The sequence below is a fragment of the Macaca mulatta genome, chromosome 11, assembly GCF_049350105.2.
Source record: "Macaca mulatta isolate MMU2019108-1 chromosome 11, T2T-MMU8v2.0, whole genome shotgun sequence".
NCBI lineage: Eukaryota > Metazoa > Chordata > Mammalia > Primates > Cercopithecidae > Macaca > Macaca mulatta.
Genome location: NC_133416.1, coordinates 691825 through 701772, shown reverse-complemented (window position 1 = coordinate 701772; position 9948 = coordinate 691825). Strand labels below are relative to the sequence as shown.

At 45.9% G+C, this 9948-nt stretch overlaps 1 long non-coding RNA gene across 1 annotated transcript in view; it reads left to right on the top strand.

The window, feature by feature from the left end:
* The first annotated feature begins 3664 nt into the window (after positions 1 to 3664).
* LOC144332724 (uncharacterized) overlaps positions 3665 to 9948 on the top strand; it is a 100203-nt gene continuing 93919 nt past the window's right edge. The window contains exon 1 of the long non-coding RNA XR_013400755.1: positions 3665 to 3802. This is a non-coding gene — a long non-coding RNA (uncharacterized LOC144332724). The remainder of the gene's footprint in view (positions 3803 to 9948) is intronic.

Below are 9948 nucleotides of genomic sequence, written 5' to 3'. Positions count from 1 at the left end.
TGCCTTCTCTCCTCTCCCCTGGGAGATGGGAAGGTGCCAGCATCCACCTCACAGGCCGTCCTGAGAACCTGGGACTAAGGGCTTGTGTTCCTCTTGCAGGTGGCACAGACGTGGGGGCTTGACGATACACACACTGCAGGCTGCCAGTGTCAGGGTAATCCAGTTTTAGTCATAAAGGTGGGATTTGCTTTGCTCCCCTGCAGACCAGGTGCGGTGCTGCTGTTGTAGCAGGTGTGTGGATCCTCTTGGGTGGTCCTCAGGTGGACAAGGAGTCACCGATTCGGATTCCCAGTGTTAGATGTGAGAGGACCGTGGACCTCATGTGTTCAGAGGGGAGGAGTAAAAAGCTTCCCTTGTATTTCCAGAACTGTCTATCCCAGGAATGCCAAACCACTGGCTTTCACCTGACGCTGTCGTAGGTGACACTGTCTGGAAATGAGGACTCATGTTCCGCATCCTTGAGCCAGTACCTGTCTCCCTCCAGGGCCGTGGCCCAGCCCTCCTCATTTCGCTGGGTTGCCAGCCTGGGGATCTGTAAGCCCAGTGACGTCTCCGGTCTCGGCCCCCGCTCCCCGTGGGGACAGGAGGTGGCTTCAGGAGGCTGGTGATGAATGCCTGAATGAAGCCGACTTGTGACTGCAGTTCTGTCTAAGGGCCTCCCCGGGTGTTAGATGTCAGTAAATGACACCTGTGTGTGGATCTCATGTGATGAGAGAAACAGTGGGGGAAACCAAAGCTTGTGGAGTCTACAGGTTCTGAACTTGGAGGTGTGTGCACCTGTGTACTTGGTGAGGGGTGTGACGTCCGGAATGAGTGTGCACGTGTGTCACGTTTGTGCATGTGTGGTTGAGTGTATTTAGCAGGTGTGGGTGGAGTGAGCATGTTCATGTGTGTCGTATGTATTTGAGGGTGTGTGTGGAGTGTGTACACGCATCATATTTGGTGAGTGTATTTGAGGGTGTGTATGGAGTACATACATGCGTTTGCGTGTATACTATTGGGTGAAGCGGTGGCATGTGTGGAGTAAGCATGCACACGTGTATGCTGTGTGTGGGGTTTCTAAGTGGTCCTCCCCTGAGCCTGCTCCTGGGCCCTGCTGTCCTGGCAGCTTTACAGTTTGGTGCGTGTTTGATTCCGGAAGATTCTGGAACCAAATTCTGAAGCTGTGATCACAAACTTGCAGCCCTGGAGGACGCTGGCCCGTGGAGCCGGCACGAGGGTCTCTGTGCTGGCCTCTCCCTGGGCTCTGTCCACAGAAGAGCATGTCCGATGATTGAGCTGTGCGGGTCTGTGGCTCCCCAGCCTCGAGTCAGCCCTCGGTTCTGTCCCACCTCTGTTTTTCTTGCTGAGGGGCTCCGGGAAGTGGTGCCTGGGATGGCGTTTTCACCCTGGGGTTGCTTCGCCAGCTGCCCAGGTGCTGGCTGCCTGAGACCTGCTGCCGTCCTGGGTGGACGGGGCTGTCGCGGGGACATCCCTGAGCACCCGCGGGAAGGCAGGTTTAGGAAGTGCCAGAGGTGAGTGGCTTCCTCTCACACTTGATTTTCTGGAAAGTTCTGGGTCTCCTGTTTTTCCCTAAGGGAAGTTAGAAACTGAGTTTCTCTTTAGGGGAACGTCTTTGCAGAGTCTGCTGTTTGAATGTTCCCCAGGTGTGGAATACTCGGGGCCATATGTGTTTGGGAACATCCGTGTCCTGAGCGAATTCAGTAAGGAATGGAGAGAGGCCTCCTATCAGCTTGGCCTCTGTTTCCAGCTTGTTGAGGGTTGACGGCTGCTGGTATCCCAGGGAGAGTTAAACACTGGGCGGTGTGGGATGGGAATGTTTGCTCTGACAAGGACAGTGGGAAAGCATCTAAACAAACGTCGCTGTTCTCCGGGCTCCTCGGGGTCGAGCTTGTTTTGTGGTGTTGAGGGAAAGCTACCCTTGTTCCTGTTCCTCACCATTTGAAAGGTGTCCAGGACACGTTCCTCTGGAGAGGTGATGTGCGTGAGTGGGGGTCAGGTCGCAGGCTCCGAGGTTATCTGGGACCTGTCAACTGATTTCCTGAACACACAAGTGCTTGGTAAAGATGTTCCTGATTAGCTAAAACATTTCAAGAGGACGTGATAGCTGGTGGTTGTTTAAAGACTATCACAATTTTCCTGTTACTTTTTAAATGCCTGTTGAATAAGGGAGGATTCATGTATTTTTATTTTCCTGTCTGCATACTTGATATTTTGTTTTTTGTTTTTCATGTGGGTGTGCAGTTAACAGGATTTAGAAACAGTCTCAGTCCTGGGGAGACTTCAGGGCCGCCTCAGTCAGTGCTGAAGGGAGGCAGGGATTTGGGGGCTGCTACCTCCACAGGAAGGGACACCAAGGGCCAGAGGTAAGCAATCTCAGTGAGGTCACAAAGACGGGCACACCCAGCACCCTGGCCCATGTGCCTCTCCTTCACCTTTGTCTCTGCTCAAAGCTGCTCTCCTGGGTCATCACTGGTGATCTCTAGGTGCGTGCTTGCTTCTTGCAGAAGTGGTGTCTGGCTGTGGTCAGTGTGGGCCCTCAGGACTTCCCTGTTTTTGGCTCACATCAATATTGGGCAGTGGTGTATGTTTGCTTTGGAGTGGTAGATCCGGTGGATTTTGGCTTTGCCAACTCATTTAATACCTGTTCTCCTAGGTGCTGGGACCCTCTCCTAAGCCGCCTGTTCTCCTAGGTGCTGGAGCCCTATCATAAGCCGCATGTTCTCCTAGGTGTTGTGACCCTATCATTAGCTGTGTGTTCTGCTAGGCGCTGGGACCCTATCGTAAACTGCTTGTGAGAGATCTCGGAGGTGCTCCTTATGAGGATCCGCTGCCTGACCTGAGGTGGAACAGTTGCAATTCAAAACCACCCCCCAGAAAAACTGTCTTCCATGAAACCCATCCCTGGTGCCAGAAAGGCTGGGGGACAGCTGGCCTAACGCGGGCTAAGATGTCAGATTTTTGGACTTGGGCCTCAGTTGAAGAGGATTAGATTTTGAAAGGTGGGGTTTGAAGGCTTCTAAAGGGCAGGTTTTCATCTCCAGTGGGGCCTGGGCAGAACTGGGTAGAACTGACCCAGAAGCTGACAACTAGTCAGGCTGGCTCACTGCCTGTGTCCTGTGTGTGCAGCCTTGCTGTTTATTCAATTGTCTGGTGGTGGTGTGGATTCCATCCACAGCCTCAGGGTAGTGGAACCCATTACTTCAAGGCTGACCTTATTTATCAAAAAGACATGAAAATCATTTAGTATAAATCTTCCAGATACCTGTATCCTTTCTTTTCCCAGAGGCTTTTAAGTATTGCAACTTAAAAATCTTCAAAAATAACTTGAAAGGAAAACCTCTAAATATATTTTTGATGAGCACCCTTGAGAGCTTTAATATGTGAAGTAAATTCCCTTGACTTTTGTATTCCTAGAAACTCGTTCATGTTTGCAGATGACTTTGTATTTTGTCAACAGTGGCCACTGGTTGGTGACCATCAACACCTGCCGTGTATCATTTAGAAAGTTGGATGTGGATGTATTCACTTTTCAGACACACAAACACATGGGCTGTTTGTTTTTGGTTTTGATTTTTTTGGTTTTTTTTCTCCCCCCAGCTGAATTCAAGAAAGGGAAACAAGCAGACAGAGTAAGTACCAGAAAGCGTCTAAGTGGCTGGGTGGGGGATCCTACTATGGTGTTGGATTGTGTTCTGCCAGACATCGCTCCTCGAAAAGCTGACCCTGAAACGGCTGGCATTGCCCTCACCCTGGGACATTCGTCTGTCTCACCAGAAAATGAAGAATCTGCCAGAGTACTGTGAGTCAAATTCAGTCAGAACTCGATTAACTAAGAGGCTTTGTCTCAAAGGCCAAAACATGAGGACACATTTTTAATTTTTAAGGAGTGCTTCATTGTGAGTCAGTTCTGATGTGTACTGCATTAGGAAACCTCTGAACTTCCACGGTCAGGCCCAGAACTCTGAGGGAAAGTGGTTGTGCCCTTCCCACTCTTTTTGTCACTAGCTGTATTGATTTCCTTAAAACCCTTTTTATATGAGTTCTATTATAGTTTGAAAAAAATTCACTGAGGTAGAACTGGAAGCGTTTGCGCCACGTTAATACTCATGACCCGTTCTGGGTCTTGGTGTATGCGTACTGTATAAATGTACATGTGTGTATGTGGTGTACACATACTACGTGTATTTCCACTGCATGTATTTACAGTGTATAGGTATGTACACTACATTTGTGTCCTACACACGTGCATGCTGTAGGCATGCATGTACATGTGTATATGTGTGTATCTACGGGGATGATTATATGCACACTAGTTGGACACCTATCTGTTCTACATGTGTACATACATGCATGTATTTAATGCCACATACATACCTGTGTACGTGCACCATGTGGGTATGTGCACATTATTTCTGCAGATGTATATATACATATGTGCACACAAGCATGCATGTACACTATGCACACTGAATAAACTTCTGGATATGTACACAATAATACGTATACATGCTGCATATGTACGTACACTATTGCATATGTGTATACGTTTTATACGTTAGTGTACTGATGTACATTGTATACATGTGCATATGTGTACACTGCACATGTGTATGCATGCTGTAGTGCACCTACGTACATTGGATAAGAATGTATGTTATATGCATGTGTATACATATAGCAAATAGCATACCTGTGTACATACGGATATGCATGTGTATGCCATATGCATGTACATACAGGTTATAGTATACCTGTGTACACTGTATGCATATAGACGTGTGTGCATGCTCTGCATGTACATACATGTTAGCATACCTATGTACATTTGCTATATGGATGTGTGTATGCTCTATGCTTGTACACACGTAGTGAACTTGTTTGTACACTATATATATTTGGATGTGTGTACACTCTATGCATGTACCCTACATGGATCTGGATGTGTGTGCACTCTGTACGCACGTAGTGCACTTATGTACACTCCACGTATTCGGATGTGTGTACGCTCTATGCAGGTACACGTGTTACAGTGTGCCATATACGTACATTATGTGGATGTAAATGTGTGTGTGCGCTCTATGGCACCAGGAATAGGGCTCCCGCAGGGATCCAAGAACGCACCATCTCGCTGGCACCGGAGCGTGTAGGATGAAAACAGTTGTTTGTTACAACCTAGTTGAAATTTGGCAGGTTACTCTACCCTTTGCAACGATTTAGGAACAGTCACTTCATTGATGTGTGTGTTCCTGAAATCATAAACAGCTCTGTGAGGTGTGTCTCATCCCCAGACGAGAGAGGGAACCGAAACAACAATGACTCGGTCACTTAAGTGAGGTAGAACTAACAGAGCAGCTGTCTAGCTTTCTGTATTATAACTTTGTCAGCAGCTCAATGAGAAATCGGCACTCATCAGGAAATGTGTCCACTTTCTACTGTTCTTTATTCGTGGCGTATTAACTGCCTCGTGTTATTCCTCACGATGTAGCAAAATCCCTCCTAGAGCTGTGAATATAAACAGTTCATGACAAATGTAGTATCTTCTTTGTAACATTGAAAACGATATGTAAGTTCATCTTCAGATATTGTTTGGAAGGATGAGAAGGAAGATGTTTAGGACAAAAGAATAGAGAGCTTTCAAGTAAACAGGGAAAATAAGGACTTTGTGCAAAATATTTCCAAATTTGGAATTTGAGAATACTAAATCTCACATCTAAGATCATAGGTAGTTTTTTTTTTGGGGGGGGTGGTTAAAATTAGTACTTGGTTTTCCATGCCTTTGGGAATTTCAGTCCTGATGGAGGATTGCAAGAATAATCTGATTTTTCAGAACAGAAGGGCAGTCTGTCTCAAAGGTAAATTCCAGGTTGTACCATAGAGAAATAGAAATTGCTGTCAACTTTCTGTAAGGTTCTTCAGTTCTTTCCTCTTCTGTGGTTAAAAAAACCATCTCTGGGTTTAGTCTCAGCCAAGTTCCTCTTATGAGGTTGCCTTACATTTCGCACAGCTGTTGAGAGTCTTCATCATTCGTAGTTAACTTGTTAAAAGCAAAACCTTGTACTAGTTAGATCTGGGCACCTTGAAGGCAGGGGTTTGTTTTATATTTTTAATAAGCAGCAGGGTGATGGCAGGGCTAGGGCCCTTCATCCCATCATGCATTCCTCTGAGCTTTCAGAGCTCTCACTGCATGCTGAGTGGTGTTGGCTGTTTAGGGTTTAAATAGGAAGACGAGGCTCTGCGACTTGGGACGCTCTTACTACCTTCATAGAGAGCTTGGTGACAGTTTAGCATGACAGTTTGTGCCCCTGCTGTGTATACTTTGTTACGGCCTCACAGAAAGGGTATTGATTTAAACGTGACTAATTTCTTCATGTTTATTTTTGCCTTTATTCCTAGTTACAGTCCTGATAATTTTTCTTCCTTTAAAATCTTGCTAATGGCTAGTGAATTAGTGATAAACTATATTTACGTGTTCTCTAAATCTAGCGATTTAATTGGAGGTCATTCTTCTTGCACCATGTGTCAGTGCTATGTCAGGATGGCTCAGTTTTACATTGTCAAAGGATTAACTAGAGCAGGATGCAGCCTTACTGGAAATTGCTCGTTTGTGAAATACAGGCACTTTATTTTTTGTTATACTCGAGGTGTGTTCAAATGTAAACATTTTGAGCCGTGTTAGAAGGATATACAAGATTGTAATGAAGAAAGCAGCAACTTGATCAAGTACTAGCTAATGAATTTTATGTTTTAAGTATATGGACTGCGGACCTTGGCAATCAGTTCTCATCTTGACCTTTTATTGTTTTATTAGAATCTTGCTCTGTCACCCAGGCTGGAAGGGTGGAGCCCAGGAGTACAATCTCCATTCACTGCAACCTCTACGTCACAGGTTCAAGCGATTCTTATGCCTCAGCCTCCCTAGTAGCTGGGGTTACAGGGTGTGTGCCACCATGTCTGGATAAATTATTTTTAGTAGAGATGGGGTTTTGCCATGTTGGCCAAGCTGGTCTGCAACTCCTGACCTCAAGTGATCCACCCACCTCAGCTTCCCAAAGTGCTGGGATTACAGGTCTGAGCCACCATCGCTGGCCTGACCTTCTGTTCTAATATTGGTTATTCAGTCTCGATGATAGCACCTGGTTGTATTAACTTGGGGTAGAAAGCACAATTGCAATGAATCTGGTTGTGTATATACGTGCTGACTTAGCGTTCATGGCAGCACTGTGAGGTGGGCATTGTTCCTGAAGGAAGGCCGATGGGCAAGTCGGGGCTTAGATACGGGACTTGTGGGCAATCACTGCTGTCCCATGGCTGAGATCAGGCCTGTCTGTCGCCTGTACCCTGAACTCTGAACACACAAACGAGCAACTGTCAAGAGTCGGTGCTCGAGTGTGATGTGGCCTGTGGTGTTTGCCTCGCAGCGCTGCTTTGGCTCGGGGCAACAGGGCAACAGCTCCCTCCCTCGTTCGGCTGCCTGGGAGTCCCAGGAGAACCCACTGATACCGTTTATAAATGCCGGACATCGAGCGTTCTCCTTGGTACCAGCACATCTGGAATTGGACAGCTCGGTTAGATTCTCGGCCAGCAAACCTGTACAAGAGTGTGTGAACTCTGCGTTTGCTTCGCCCGGACAAAGGTGAATTCGTGGTCACTACTGGATGGCAACAGGTGTGGCCTCAGGAGCAGCACGGAGACAGGCACCCGGGTGCAGGAAGAGCATCTGCAAGAGGGGGTGGGGAAGGTGACAGACGCACGTGCGAGTTTAGCTGTTACCGTGGATGGGGGGTGGTTGGGTAAGACCAGATTTTCTCATTGTTGCCCCTTTCTGAAAAAGACCCTGAATTGACTTCTCTGTGGCTCCTCGCGCCTCCTTGTCAGGTTGGAGGAGACTGCTCTCCTGGCTCAGGCCCTGCTTGCGGCATCACGGAAGCTGCTGTTGCTTGCCCTGCCCTCCCTGTGACGTCCTCTGTGCTGTTGTCCGGGAACAGTTCTGCCGAGCAAGCTTGGACTCTGCTCCCTTCTGCTCTTGGATTTCGTGTCTGGAAAGCTTGTGTTCTTTCCTGATTTTTGATGATGCTGAGCTATGTTTTTGCAAGGATCACGCGTGCCTATAGCAGGGAGAAGCCCCTTTGCAGTTTTAACATCTTGACGCTCTCAAGCAGAGCTTGCTATCGAAGTTGACAGCCTCCTGTGTTTTTGTTTTGGCAGAAACTGAATTTCAGTCCTAGGACAGCTTCAGCACACTTGATCCTAGCTCTTCTCTCTCACTGCTCCCCTCGTGTGTGGCAGAAATCATATGCCCTGAAGTTTACCAGTCCCTTCATTTGAAAATCAGTTAGTGTATGTGATCCTCATGAGAATTTTACTTTTTATAAAAGCAATCGCAAAGACTGGGTTTTGCGAAACCAGTGTTTTATGTGTATATTAATTGCACTCACAATAAGCTTTGTCTTCTAAATATTTCATGTTTCAGATTAGCCCTGGAATCATGCCCTGGAGTAGTTTTGCTCTTCCGCTTTTATTTTTGGCTAAGGTAAAGTTGAGAACATTGTGATATTAGATGTAGTGAGTCCTTTTAGTTTCTTCTATGTCTGTTTTCCTTTAAGCCAGAACCAGCAGACTGACACCAGTTTGTGAGCACCTGGCATCTCCCAGGCCTTTCCTGGGTCTTCCCTCCGCTGTCTTGTGGACAGGGCAGTCATTGGTGGAAGATGAACTTGAGAATCTGTGTGTGGAATTAAGTAAATGTCATAGCTCTCTTCTGTGACAAACTGAATGACATTAAGCCCAGTAAATTGTAACAGCAGACTTTGCACATACAAAGCATTGAACACCAGGAAGGTAACCAGGCTGCGATGCTTCTGGTCCTGCACAAGACCTCCGGTATCACAGCGCATTTAACATACTGGCAGCATTGAGTGTTGGAAAATGTTGTGTATGTACCATGTCCGTGATTTTCGAGGGCCTGGATAAACACCTCTGGTTATCGCAATCTTTATCAATGGGAGCTTAAGGTTAGTTACTGGGGCAGACTGTGTTTTAAAGAATTAAGGTGTCTCGAGTATGTTTCAGTTTTCCCATGAAGAAGAAACATGTCAGCTGTTCTTTCCTGGACTGTGGCTATCACAGTGCCCCACCACGGTCGGTCACATGTTTACTTCCCCTCCATTTAACCGGGCTGGGCTTGGGCCAGAGTACTTCGGTTGTCAAATGTCATATGAGGCTGAGGAACTGTCTTCTGCTTCATCATTAGCTTATGGAAACACTGTTTTCCAAAGCATACTCTCCTTTATCATTTGTGTTTATATAAAATAATGGAATGGTTATTTTAACTGTGCAGTTTCCTATGTTTGGTTATTTAATTGCAGAAAGATAATGGTTTTATTTTGCTAAAATCTGTGCTAGGAATTGTGCAAAATCTTTGTGAAATGCCCAGTTTACTAGCTTAAGTTATAGATCTTTGTATAGAAAAGAAAAAGCCTATTGCTACAAGGAGCATTGTCTTTATCGATGCAAAAAGCTTTAAACTTATTGGCCGTGTAGTAGGTAAAAATGCATCAGAATGTGACGAAAATTGAGAAAAGCATTGAAGTTTTAAAATCTGCTCTGCAGTTTTCTTCAACTCCCTTGCAAGATACTTAATTTGAATAAAAGACAGAATAAAGTGTTCCCACTGAGGAAAGTGGCAGGAGGACTGTTTAGACTGTGTTCTGAATCTGAGCAGTCCTGCCACACTCGTCTGTGATGTGGTGGTGTCCATGGTGTCACTTTTACAGAACTTTAAGAATGCCTCTGTGAATAAAATACATTTTATTCTTAGTATTTCTGTTTTGAGTTTTGAGGTGTGTAAAACATGTTAATGGTTTCTTTCCCTTACAGAATTTGCTTGTTCTTTTCTTTTTTTTTTTTTTAAATGCCTACAAGACTCTGAAGCACATTAATCGCTTA